This window comes from Hydra vulgaris, chromosome 11, assembly GCF_038396675.1.
Source record: "Hydra vulgaris chromosome 11, alternate assembly HydraT2T_AEP".
Taxonomy (NCBI): Eukaryota; Metazoa; Cnidaria; class Hydrozoa; order Anthoathecata; family Hydridae; genus Hydra; species Hydra vulgaris.
This window is the reverse complement of record NC_088930.1, coordinates 43,056,245-43,071,362: the sequence shown is the minus strand read 5'-3', so window position 1 is coordinate 43,071,362 and position 15,118 is coordinate 43,056,245. Positions and strand designations below refer to the sequence as shown.

General features: G+C 29.2%; 1 long non-coding RNA gene across 1 annotated transcript; it reads right to left on the bottom strand.

Moving 5' to 3' along the window:
- Nucleotides 1-919: 919 nt before the first annotated feature.
- On the bottom strand, nt 920-2,603 carry LOC136087269 (uncharacterized). The gene is made up of 5 exons (XR_010641676.1): nt 2,571-2,603; nt 2,383-2,438; nt 1,953-2,027; nt 1,192-1,314; nt 920-1,042 (listed from the first exon to the last, which is right to left on the bottom strand). It is a non-coding gene; the product is annotated as an uncharacterized LOC136087269 (long non-coding RNA).
- Nucleotides 2,604-15,118: the final 12,515 nt, after the last annotated feature.

Sequence of the window (15,118 nt, the reverse complement as noted above, 5' to 3'; positions counted from 1 at the left end):
TCATATAATCCCTTACTTTTAACAATAGTGTTTAATGAAAATCCATCAGTAGCAATAAGATTTGTTAGTATATTGACAATAGCATCTTTTCCTTGAACAAAATTTTTGACTTTATATCTAGATCCTCCCTATCTTGACACCATTATAAAATTACTTTAAAAAGAATAGAAAAATTAAATAAAGTTATTAAAGGTTTCCTAAATTTTCCTATAGTTATCTTTATGATCCACTTGCAATCAAGTAATTATATTTCCTGAATTTTCTGGTTAATTTAAAAAATTTTTATTTGTATATGTTGCTCATTTGTAAATACACCTGGACATGCAGTGTTTTTTCGTGTTTGAGATTTGTTCCAGACATGGAACAAATGTCAAACATTAAACTTTTGGAGTTTTTTTATGTTTTCATGCTCCAATCAAAAAAGTAAATGTTTGAAGTTTGCTTCGTTTCTGAAAGTCAATTATTTCAATCACCAAAAAATGCTGCATACATCCTAGTGTGTTTACAAATTTATTGCGAGTATCATATGCAATAAATGAGTATTAAACTAATTGGAAAATTCAAAAAGCATAATTACTTGGTAGGAAGTGGGTCTTAAAGATTGTTTCAGGAAAATTTACAAAATCTTATACAAATTTATTTCAAACACCAAAAAATGCCGCATTTACCCCTGTAAATACTTTTCTTTTTTCTCTGTATTTTTTAAATTGATGTTTCTAATTCAACTTAAACGTTTTGTTATACTACTTATCTATCTGAGGTTTAGTGGGCCGCTACAGGAGGAGGTTCACTGAATTGACTACTATTTTTTTTTTTTTACGTACTTTGAACGACATGTTAAGCGTGGTACTACCAGGAATCGAACTCGGAACTCCTCACTAACGAAGCGAGCGCTCTACCGGTGCTTTTAAAAACAAACTTGTGATAAAACAAAAGATGTATTTTTAACCAAACATTTTAAAGTTATACAAATTGTAAGATAGACTTCGTCATTACTGGATTGTCTTTTAGCACTTCAGATTTTGTGTGCACAAATTTCTTTCTAAAAGATATAGATTTAAAAAATCATCAAGCTAAAATCCAAAACATAAAAAACGGATTATTCTAAATATATTTTCTAAAACGTTTTTAAAATACAAGATGTCATTGCATCCAAACAAAAAAAAATGCCTTAAACAAATAGTATCTTACCTTTTTAGGAGTGCCTGTGCGTTGGCTCCATTGTGGTGTGGTGTTTTGTGTTTTCAGTTGATTTTGAAATAAGTTTTTGTGGTTGTTCATGATGAGAAAAGTGTTTGTTGCCTATTGGGTTGCCTATTGGAAAAACAATTTTTTTTTAATTTAAATTTTATGTATATTGCTTTTTATTCTGCATACAAAAAGTATTTAAAATTAAATTTTTGGTTAACTTTTATTGACTTAATAATTCGTAATAAAAGAAAAAGTACTTTTGGCTTGATAACCTATATTGGCTCGATAACTCGTGTTTTGGGCTTGATAACACCAGTTAAAACTGTTAATTTTTGATATAATTGTTGAAAGTATTTAAAACAAATTTAACTCATATAAATTATCACTAACTTATTCATTTTGAGACAAGAAAAAAACAATAAATTACTATTTTAGGGTATTTAGTTTAAAGCGTTTAATCGAACAAATTTTTGTACATTTTTATGGATTTTAAAAACAAGTTTTAGGGTTTTATTAAGTTTACTTTACATATTTGAAGTGCGTTGTTCGCTTGATTGATTTTCTACATAAAAAAACTTTTTAGATAATAAAAAAAGAATAAAAGGGAAAGAAAAATGAATTATCAAAAAATAAATGTCAAAAAAGTTCATAAATTAATGATCTAATAAAAAACGGGCGCAAATGTAATAATGCTAGAAAAAAAAGATACAAATAACAATGGTTATAATAAAAATGATCTTAGAATTTAGTTAAATTTGTACCCTGAGAGGATCCAGTTGTAGGATTTGACTCCGAAGTTATTGATACTGTTGTAAGAACTGGAACGGTTATAGGACCTACTTTCACAAAGAATTAAACACTTGCATATATATATATATATATATATATATATATATATATATATATATATATATATATATATATATAAAAATTAGTAAAAATTAGTAAAAACATTTTATTAATTTATTATTGCTCTGTTCTTTTAGAACATTGAGCACTCTATTTGTAGAATACACTAACATAGTTTATAATTTATATATATATATATATATATATATATATATATATATATATATATATATATATATATATATATATATAATACTAAAAAAAAGTAAGATAGAAATATAATATTAAAAATAGTTCAGACGAAACTAACTCAAGCAAAAACAGATTAAATAAAGTTTTCACCTGCTGAACTTGTCATTAAAAGAAAAGAAGCTAAAAACAAGGTTATCCACATGGTACTAAAAAAATTTAAATATATATATATATATATATATATATATATATATATATATATATATATTATATATAAATATATAAATTGTACTAAACCAAAAAAATGTAATAAAATAAAATTGCATTGAAAAAAATACTTCATTTTGACGTCCTTCTTCTTGTCGACTTAATTTATATTTGCCTCTTTTGACATATAACTCTATTTATATATAATAAAACTTGGTATAATTACGCCTATAAATATTTACTAGTACTAAAATAAACAACGTATTTTCAAGTTTGAAACCAGTATTTACCCATATGTGACGCATTACTTACTTTGCCAAATCTTGAGTGTGTTTTGCCGCTAAATTAAGAATACCTAAACGTCATTCAAAGTTTAGGTTTGTATAAACATTGAAACTTTATGAAAATAAAAAGCAGCAAATTATTTTTACATTTAAAAACCTTCATTCATTCACGTAACATTTGAAGGAAGAAAAATGATGATTTGGCATAAGCATACTTTAAAGAGTTAAAAAAAGAATAACAGACATTTTTTAATGGCTTATATATTCTTATATACACTTTATATTTAAGTATGCAAGTTTAAGCATTGCGGTGAATTTATAGATTTTTTTTTGTTTTTTGAAAAAAAGATGCAATCTTCCTTACAATATTAAAACAATCTTCCTTACAATATTGTGGTGGCAATAATTTTTGGTATATTATTTAATAAGTTATAAAATACAAGCTACACCCATGCAAAGTTCTGACTTCTATTCGCAGGCGAATTATGGTAATTTTTTAGGGCAGGTTAAACCATTTTATATTTTATGGTGGTCAATACAATGTCTGAGATACCATAGGCGTAGAAAGAATTTTTTGGTGTTCGAGATAGGTAACTTCCAGACATAGAGCAAACTCCAAACATGTATATGTTTATACTTATGTCAAATAATGAGGGTTTGCAAAAAATTGCGATGATTGGAGGCTGGGAACAAAAAAGCCCCAAAATTTTTGTTCCCCCTCTGCCCCAAACGTGAGAGCAACAAGTTGATGAAGTACTTTTTGTACTATTCTTAACTAGACTTATATTCATCGATAAATTTTAAGTTTCATAGTATTATCTATTAGCGTTTAAAAATTATTACCATATAAAATTTGCAACCCCCTCAAATTAAGGGGGGTTTAAACTTTATATGGTCATAATTTTCGAACGCTAAAATATTTTAAAATGAAATCTAAAATTTATCGATGAATATAAGTCTAGTTAAGAATGGTACAAAAAATACTTCATCAACTTGTTGCTCTCACGTTTGGGGCAGGGGGGGGGGGCAAAATTTTAAGGCTTTTTTGTTCCCAGCCTCCAATCATCGCAATTTTTTGCAAACTCTCATTATTTGACATGAGTATAAACATATAAATGTTTGGAGTTTGCTCCATGTCTGGAAGTTAGCTATCTCGAACACCAAAAAATTCTTTCGACGCCTATGTGAGATACCTGGTTTAACGTATAGAGATATATCAGCAAAAGACTTAAATTTTTTTTCTTAAAGTTTTTTTACACATCAAGTAAAAAGTTACCAAACTACAATTTTATAAGCTTGTTCAAAAAACATACTTAAATAACAACTGTTAGCCCTTTTTTTCTTAACTTCATAGCAACAGACTGTTTTCAAACGTTAATAGAAAGTAGTAGTAGTAGTAGTAGTAGTAGTAGTAGTAGTAGTAGTAGTAGTAGTAGTAGTAGTAGTAGTAGTAGTAGTAGTAGTAGTAGTAGTAGTAGTAGTAGTAGTAGTAGTAGTAGTAGTAGTAGTAGTAGTAGTAGTAGTAGTAGTAGTAGTAGTAGTAGTAGTAGTAGTTGTAGTAGTAGTATATGACGGGTATATGACGATTGCAAATTTTAAATTTTTTTTAAAAATCCTATCATTAACTTTTTCCATAAAGTTGTTTGAAAATAAGGCAATTTCGATGCCAATATCATGTTAAACAACATATTTTATTTGTATTGTAAATATGTAAAAAATTTTATTTTGAGTTGTTATCCAACATATTAAAATGTTTAATATATCGTTTACTTATATTTATTATATTTAACCAACATGTTTGAACTTTATCTAAGAGATTTATTTATTGCATTGTTTCCTTTAACAGTAATCTTAGTAATCTAGTAATCTTAGTAGTATATTCGGTGAGTAGATTTGCAAATCTTTAAGCTTTAAAAAAATCTATAGGCCTTAAAAAAAATCTTTAGATCTTTAAAAAGTCCTATTAAAGTGTACATTTTATTAATTTATCAATAAATGATCTCTAGAAGCCTAACAACTCAGTTTCGCAACTCATTTCTTTTTTTGGATTTCAGTTGGATGTTAGATGACTTCAAAAAATCCTTGTTCTCAATTCAAAATTTGTTACATGGGCCGTATTAGGTAAAGTAGTGCTTAGGCGTCTCATTTTACCGCTATTTACCCTACATTGTGTTCAAGACATGGAAATTTTTAAAGCTAGGAATTTACAATAAAGAGTTTCTTCGTATAGACGAGGTTCTAAAATTGTGATATAAACTCCTCTGCTAGTTATAAACAAATATAAACATAAACTATCTATGAATATGTTTGTAAGCAATCGTCATCTGGGAACTTTATTATAATGACATCAAAGTGTTATTCTTAACCTAATTTTTATTTTAACACGCGTTGATTTTTTATTTTTAATAATTTCTTGACATAAAAACGTCTTTTACTTAAAAACATTTTAAAATGTCTTAAAGATTTAATATACTAGAAAAATGAAAAACAGTCGAAAATGTAAAAAGCGTTATGACTGTTTAGATTTATATTAAAACCAGTTTTTTTAATTTATTTTTTCCGCTCAGGAATTGTAAGACAAAAAAAAAAAAGGATTTTTCATAACTAAAATTATTTTTTCTAAGTTGTATATTTATAATTGTTACATGCTTTTTATAAAATATTTTATTGTTTCTTAAGTTTTTTATTTCGTTATCAATTCAAGAATAATGCAAATACTACCTTTATTTTTTTAAGTTTTATTCAAAATGATAGTCGCGGTCTATAGACGCATAGACCACAAAAGTATATACATACAAAGTATATACATTGCATAGTGTATACAAAAGGAAAATGAGATTTTTTCTTCATTCTTAATTTAACTTTACTTCTCTCATAACTCAACACTTTCTTAAATTAACTTTATTTCTAACATCCTTAGTTGTTTTTAATTTAAGTTTCAACTCAAAATACTTCTCGATGAGTTTTACAATTAAAAAAAACATAATTATCCTGTGACGTAAATAGTTCTGCTTCAATGTTTTTTTATGATTTCAATGTTGTTTGCAATCAAACGCGTGCAATCATGTTTTATTTCTCATAAATACAAAAATACTTTAACCAAAATTTTATTTACGTGTAACTTTTTTTGTTAACGTCCAATTGCCAGAAGTTTTAATGAAAATTTGTAAATAACTTATAATAAACTATTTTTTCCGATTTAAAAAAAAAAATTTTCAAAAGATTTTATTCTACATGGGTTGACCAAGTTTCAAAACTTTATAAATTATAAATACATTAGCGCGTCTTAAGTTTTCATAGATAACAAAATGTTAGAGATACTATTATGATACTATTATAATTGAAGTATTTACGCATTGCATTTGACGCAATTAAACGTCGTGTATGATGTATTTATGCATCATAAATAAAGAAGCAAGTGTACTTTTTTACACCTCTTTTCTGATACCCTATCTTTGGTCTTCTTTATGTAGTCAAAAAACTTTTTTACTAGTGTAATTAAAACAGGTACGAAAAACTTTTAGCACCCGTAATTAAAACAGGTACGGAAAACTTTTGGCACCCGTAATTAAAACAGGTACGAAAATCTTGTTCCTCCAAAATTAGGTACTATTAAGCGGCCCTTTCATGGAGGGAAAAAAATCGATAAGTATATTAGCAAAAAAAAATTTCAATTAGATATAATGTTATACTATTATTAACACAATAGTTGTGTAGTTATTATACAACAACTTTCTATTAGAGAAAGGCAATCTCAAGATATATATATATATATATATATATATATATATATATATATATATATATATATATATATATATATATATATATATATATATATATATATATATATATAAAAATGGACCCTATAGCAGAAAAATCTCTGTCAGATCTTAAAAATTTACTTCGTGAAAATGTTATTTCAATGCAAGGTTATCTTATAGCTATTAAGCAGTTGAGAGAGCAATCAGTTGAGCGAAAAGAGCCATCAACTTTTCAAACTGTAAAAAAGAAATCAGAAAAAGTTTTTACTCCTGTAAAAGGTCAAACTAATATAAAAAATTTCTTTAAACTTATATCAAAACCAGAAAACCCAATACCTCCTCAAAGACCCGCTTTAAAAATTGAAAAACCACTTAAAGACTTTTTTGCAAAATTCGGTATTCGTCTTTCAGACGATGACAGTTTAACAGGTTTTGAGATTCGAAAAGAAACTGGTAAACTTGCAAACTATACAGCTGAATTATCACAAGTTCACAGACTTGAGTCTGACGCTCTTGTATTTATAAACGAGATGACACCAAAAATTAGGGAATTAAAATAGAAACAAAAATTTAAAAAGATGAACAAAAGGTTACTCTGATTCTTGTAGTTGAGATGAAAAAGGCAACATTTGCTCTCTACCTTCGCTCGGATGTAGCAGCTATTCTTATTAAAAATAACATTAATGAGATGTCAGAAACAGCTCCAGCGAATTCATTAACAAGAGTACTGGTTGGCGCATGAGCAGCTACGAATTAATACACATTTGATTTGAAAAATATAATCCATTCCGAGGCAATAGTTATATTAAAACACCAGGCTTCATCCCAAAGAATAGTGGTGCTCTTTTGCATTAAAGGTTTAAAAATATTTCATCAAAACATTAGGGGTCTGTACAAAAATTTAGACGAAATCGAAATTTTTTTAAATTTGTACAATCAAACGGATATTTTAACGTTAAGCAAAACACATCTCGACATCTCAACTCCGAATAACCATCCGAAAATCCATGGGTATCAGTTTCTCAGTAAAAATCGAGTAAAAAATTCTTTTGGTGGAGTTGGCACGTGTATAAAAAATGATGGTACTTATTTTAAAAGATCCGATTTTGAAACCGAATTTTTAGAAGCACTTTGGTTTGAAATAACTATACCAAAATGTAAAACTATTGTTATTGGTGTTTTTTATTGTCTGGCTCAAAATACCTTCCAAGTGATTTTAATAACAAACTAGATAGTATATTAAAAGTATTTAACTTGGAACAAAAAGAAACAATTATTTTAGGAGATTTTAACTGTAATTATTTGAATAAAAAAGATAATATTGATTTAAAGGAAGTCTTTAAAATATTATAGCTTTATTCAAGCTATTAATAAAGCAATTAGAATAACTGAAGCTTCGCCAACACTAATTGATCTTGCTTTGTCAAACGTTCCATTAAAAATTCTTTGAGACTTTTTCACTTAGACCTAAAGTGAAAAAGTCTCAAAAAACGTTTTCACTTTAGGTCTAAGTGATCACTTATAACCCAATAATAAACTATGTATGGAAATCTAAAGCTCCTTTCAAACGACGTACCGAAAAGCAATTTTTACTCCATCAAATTAGTACCACGGACGTTGATACCATTATAAGGGCGCTAAAAATAAATAAATCCGCCGGTTACGACAATCTGCATCCTTCCTTACTTAAAGATAGCAAAGATGAAATAAAAGTTCTTTATCTCATATTTTTAATCTTGTTATAAAAACGGGATTAATACCTAATGAATGGAAAATAGCTAAGGTTTAACCCATTCTTAAATCTGGCAATAAATTAAAGTTTGATAATTACAGACCAATCTCTGTCCCTCCTATAATATCTAAGGTATTTGAGAAAATAATTTATCGACAAATTAGTGATTATCTTGAAGAAAATAATTTACTATGCAATCACTAATTTGGTTTTAGATCTAAGCGCTCTACAGAATCAGCTGTTACAATTTTTACTGATAACGTCAGAAAAAGCAACGATAAAAACCATCTTGTCGGATCCGTATTTATTGACTTAACTAAGGCCTTCGACACAGTAAGCCATTCGAGTCTGTTATCTAAATTACCAGCTTATGGAATAAATGGTTTAGCATTACAACTAATAACGAATTATCTTTTTAACAGAACCCAGCGTGTCGCGTATGATGGGAAAGTGTCTGAGCCTCATGAAATCACAAGAGGAGTTCCGCAAGGTTTAGTTCTTGGACCTTTGTTATTTTTGATTGAATTTAATGATGTATCAGACGTTTAAAACATAGCTCGATTATCAAGTATGCTGATGGTTATTTTCGTAGTTGATAATGACATTCAATTAATACAGGAAAAACTACTCGAAGACTTAAACGGGATAGCAAAATGGTTTGAAATAAATGATTTATTGTTAAACCTTCAAAAAGGTAAAACTGAAGCAATGCTTTTGGAACCGCATGAAAATTATCTAAATGCCGGTGCTTAAATCTACATATTAATGAAGTTCAAATAAACTATACCAAAACATACAAATATTTAGGAATCCGTCTAGATCCAACCCTTTCACTTAACGACGATTTTAATTTTAAATGCGATAAGATCAGTGGGCGTATTAGCTTACTAAATAAAATACGACACCTGCTAACAATAAACGATGCTAAATTAATTAATGTCTCAATGATCTTGCCAATTTTTACTTACTGCGGTTTAATCAACTTAAAACACACTGCAACCTAATTATACCGAATCAACCGTTTACATAGTAGAATAAACCAAATAATATTAAATCCAAATAAAATTTCAAACGTTAATATTAATTTGCCGTATTTTAAAGAAGTCAATGAAAAAAAAGCTGTAACTTACGTTTTTAAGATCTTAAAGAAAAAACTTGGTTCATGTGTATTTTCTAACAGTTTTAAGGCAATTTGTCATTCAGCAAACACAAGAAACAATGAAATATCACAGACCATACCTAAAGTAAAGCTTGAATTCACGAAAAAAGGTTTCTTTTACCAAGGAGTAATTTTGTATAATAGTCTCCCATTCGCTGTTCACCAGAGTAAGAACTTAAGAGAATTTAAAACTAAACTAATGGATATTTCTAATTTTTAAATTTTATTTTATTCTGTGATAAAATTACTAATGTTTTAATATTATTTTATATTCTTAAGTAACAGTTAAATTTATTTATATTTTAATGTATCAGGGCCCAATAGGATAACAGTCTAATTTATTGTGCTGATTTGGCATTACCTGTATAAATAAATATTTTTACAATCATTATTTGCCGAAGCAACAGTTTGACAAATCTGCAATAAAAATTTTGGTAATGATAAAGTCAGAGACCATTGCCACATCACTGGGAAATACCAAGGTGCTACACACAAAGAGTGCAACCTTAAGAGCCGAATTAAGTCTGGTGTAACAAAAGTACCATAAGTCTTTCACAATCTAAGAGGTTATGATTCTCACCTCATCATGCAGGATATCGGTAAAAGCGAAAGAGGTAAGATTAGATGTATTCCAAACACTCTTGAGAAGTACATGACCTTAATTTTTCAATAAATAGGTCAATTGCAATTTATTGATAGTTTACAGTTTATAATTAACAATGAGTGGAGTTGCTATTGAGAACTATCAATGCGCGCGAAATGTCTGCAACGCTTTCAGCTGCAAGACTTTTGGTGATTATTACGATATTTATCTTAAGACTGATGTATAACTGTTAGCTGACATTTTTGAAAAATTTAGAACTACAAGTACAACTTATTACAGTCTTGATCCAACTCACTACTTTAGGGCTCCTGAGATATCATAGCGTTGGTATACTAGGGAAATGCACGAAGTCCAAAAACATCATTTTGAGATAATGAACAAATGCGTAATAGTTAAAATAATAACTTTTTGTATTATAGTTGAAATAAAAAATCTTAATAACTTATTAATAATTAATTTATTAAATTTCTGTGGTATATCAAAGGATAGAGAATTTAAAATACTAAATTGTGGTATAAATAACTCCATACTGCCAAAATGGACTCATTGCATAGTGCATTTTCTTTATTACCAACGTGGACAGTGCATTTTCTTTGTTTACCGACAATAGGACTGAAGAAAACTAGTTTAGTTTGAGCTACTTACTGATATTAACAATTTTTTTGAATAGAGACTCCACTGCGGTATCTTGATGGTGAGTAAACGTTTTGCAAAAGCAAACAATCCAGGCTGTCTAGATTATGACGAAAACAAACTGAAAGGTTATAAATCATACTTAGACGCAAATAACTTATATGGTTGGGAAATGATACAGACACTACCAGGCCAGGATTTCAAATACTGTGAGCCATTGATCGAAGTAGTCCTTGGAACTCCAGATAATTTTATAGAAGGTTTTATTGTAGAGGTTGATATTGGGAACCCTGAGGAACTATATGACACTCATGACGATCTCCTCTAGCTCTAGAAACACTAATGGTCAAGAAAGAACGGCTTAGCGAATATCAGCAAAAATGGTTGAAAAACTTGACGTAAAATTTACAAAGTTATGAAAGAAAAAAAAGATTGTTATTACTTTAGCTACTATCCTAAAAATTATCCGTGCTTTAACAAGACTAAAAATAAGGTCGTCGGAAAAATTAAGGACAAATTTTGATGATCTTGTTGAAGTTGTTGGTTTAAGACCTAAAATGTATTCTATTCTATAAGCTGAAGGAATTAACAAAATGAAAGCAAAAGGAGCTTGCAGAACTGTTCTTAAGAAAGATCTTATACATTATCACTTTGAACAATGCTTAAACGATCAGATTGAATTGAAGCACACTCAGGTTGGGATTAGGAGCAAGAGACACCGAATTGGTGTATACGAGCAAATCAAAATATCTTTAACTCCTCTAGATACCGAACGTTGGATCGCTGCAGATGGTATCATTACTTTAGCATATGGTCATAACAATATTTGAAATATAACTAAAAAAACTATTTGTTAAGAATATGTTTATGGGGTAATTTAGTATCTGGTGCTATCAATTGCAGTTCTTCACGAAAGAAGTATTTATTAGGCCCACCAGCAAGGCGATAAAGTGTAGGTTCTCCCTTTTGTCGAACAACTGAATCAATAGAATGGGTTGTTAAAGACCATTTGGATCAGTTGCTCTTTTTTGAGGTAAGAGGGCCTCTCTTATATATATACGAGCAAGGGCTTCTGAAACTGTGGGAGAGGTTTTATTAGTGAGAGGTTCAACATTTGTATAGCGACTAGCTACATCAACAACCATTAAAGCGTATTTATAAGTATACCGACCAACTTTATCATGAGGTAAATAGAGCAAACCAGCTCGGTGAACATTATTAGGTTTACTTTCATTTATTTTTACTCTTGATATGAAATTAGGTGGAGGTAGATAAATTTGCCATACTGCTTGTTTTTTAAACTATTAACCCGCATCTTTTTCAGAAACTTTTCCAGCTGCTGCAAGCTTTTTAATAGTGGCAATCTCTTTCTAATAACCTTAAGGGCTATAGTCAAACTTTGAATGCCCTTTTTCCATTTTGTATTTGTACAATATTATTAATTTTTAGATAAAAAATTGATTAGATGAAAAATTGTTATAGTATAATACAAAAAAAGAAGCACAACTTAGAAAAATTAAAAAGATGAACTTGGTAAATTTATCGATGCTAATCAAGCTAAATTTAATGAGTAGTATATCAGAATTAAAACATTAACAGGCATTGATTTACATAATGACAAAAAAATGAAAGATTTTATATGGACAGTTGAATAACTAAAAAGCGTTACTGAAGCTGTTGTAAATTATTACAATAAAATTACTTCACAGTATAAATCTGTAGTTGATTTTCGAAGAGTTTCAAGTCAAGCTAAAGCACCTGAAGAGGTTTTAGAAGCTGTTTTATATCCTAACTTTTTTTTTTTCTTTTTTGTTATTTAGGTGCCCCAAGAAGACCTAACGGTTTTTTCACAGAGCACCGCGGAAGTGTATTTAACCAGGAAGTTCACGCCTTTTTCTTTACCGTGACGCAAAAACACTTCCAAAGCTCGTTTCGAACCTGACTCTCTTGCTTATAAAGCAAGCGCTCTAACCACTGCGCCACGGCCGCACAAACATAAATGATAAATATAAGTCATTAGTGAGAGAAAGCAAAGTAAATATAAGAAAAAAAAAGTTACCCGCTGATGATATTATCAAGCAGATAATGAAAATGAGTTCTGAAGATTTAGAACTTACCTATCATGCATGCAAGTCAACTCAACTTTTAAACACAAAAAATTAACTGACGCAGAACTTATTTGTGTATGCAATACAGTTTAAAATAACTTTTTAATAAGCGTAGTAAAAACATATCCGATCAAACTTGATAAATCCTTCGATATATTCGCTTGTTAGATCCAGGTCGGGAGCAAAAATTTATTGAAATGCAAGATCAGCTCTTAAAAAATTATACAACGTCTATCTTTTTACAATATGATCATTTTTTCTACAACTTCCATAGCTTCAATGTAATCTATTTTTATCCACAGGGGCACTCGTGTTTAATAAGATATTACGCAACTAAATAGTATCCTTGATCAACTGCTTCAGAGACGCAGGTGTAAATCTTAGAACAGCCGCATTCGTCAATTCGATGTGTCGGTCCCATGGGTAACCAACGCTATGAAGGTAAGAGACAATTTCTTTTAGTTTTTTTCTTACAGCTAAGGGATTGACTGTATAATCCCACTCTCATTTTTTATCTGTGGGAAATTTTACTATTTCAAGATTATTAACATATACAGCTTTTCGAAATCCTTCAATCTGCCATTTTGCGTCCAATTTTTGACTAAAAGGACATTTTTCATATAATTATTTAACAATATCGAGATAATCATAGCTTATGTCTTCAATAAAAATGCTTTCATTCCACATTAAAAGATTTTTATTGAACATCATTTTAAAAGTTTCAAGATTACTTTTTCGACAGACAAATTGGCATAAATCTTTTTGAGGGTCAAGGTTTAAGATATTGTTTATTCTTGTAAGAGTAAGGTCCATCTTCATTATTACTAATGCTGCTTTTGAATTTTATCTCTATCAAAAATATCAACATCATCATAGTCTTCTAGGTTAAAAGGGAGCATTTTCCAATCACACCAATCATCCCATTCATCTTTTGTAAATAATGGAATTTCTTGCTGTGGAGCAACCTTAGCCATCTTATTGTTTTTTTCAAACAATATATTAGATAGTAACTTGATACTTGTTGCAAATTTAGGACGTGCAATTCAAAAGTTAACAGTTTGAATTAAGAATTGAAGTAAGAATTGAATGTCAATAAGAACTGAATTGAATGTCAATAGAAGTAAGAATTGAATGTCAATAAGTACAACCATTAACAGATTACGGAGATTATTGGTCAACTAGAGATCTTTTCTTACCCCCCAATCAGCAAACTTTACCTGATAGGTTGACGCTAGGCATTGATGACTAGGCTTACCCGGAAATCTCACCCTCTTAAGATTAGGATTTTCAGCAGGTAGCACTATCATGCCCAACGCTGCTACTTCACTCGCTTATGGACAAGGAACAGCTCCTAATGTGTCCGAGTACTGTACTCCTTTCAACTTTGAACTCTTTAAAGCAAAGAAGTCTGTACCACCCCTCAAGCTTTGGAGATTAGCCCAAATTTGAAATTGTTTTTAGTGACCGTGCACAAGTTATTGTTTTAACTGATACATCAGAAACACTAAACTACAGTCCTAATAATATTGCTCCTCAGTATGAAACTGATTTTAATTCAGACTTAGCTAGAGAAGTTGTCTATATTGGTTTAAGCCTCTTTGGACATGCCTTTGAAAAAGTAATTTGTTACCGCCGTGTCCAGCGCGACGTTACTCAAACCTCATGGCTTTTCGATGTAAGCGCTTTGTGTGAAAGTCTCAATTACGTTCTCATATTATGCCCTCAGTCAACCGACTTTGCTCGACAGCCTGAAAAGTCAAACGCTGTAATGAATATTACAAAACTTGATATTCTAATAAATGGACAATAGGGTATTTCATATTTTATCAATTTTTGAAATTGAACTCGCGTATCGATTTACAACTTGACCATCTATAAGAAAATAAGTTTAAGCAAAAAGATATATATATAATTTTTAAGGTCCCCACCAGTTCGATTTTGGGCAAAAATGTTGGGTGTTTTACACGCCTGGCGGGGACCTTAAGATTTATCCTATAAAATTTTTTATTCTTTTAAATAATATATGATGGATTGAATATTAATTGTATAAAAGAAGCATGTTGAAAAAATTAAGAAATTATTCTACTTACTCTTCTGAAATTGATTAAAAAATTTTTTTTTTTTCTTTACAAAAACCTATTTTATAACTCGGTAGCGTATCTTATAACTCAGAGGCGTATTTTAATTTTTTCAACATGCATCTTTTATGTAATTAATATTCAATCCAACATATATTATTTAAAATGATGAAAAAATTTATAAGATAAATTTTAAGGTCTCTACCAGGCGTTTAAAACGCTTGACATTTTTGCCCAAAATCAAAATGGCGGGTATCCTAAAAATTTTATATATATATATATTTTTTTGCTCAAACTTATTTTCATATAAATGGTCA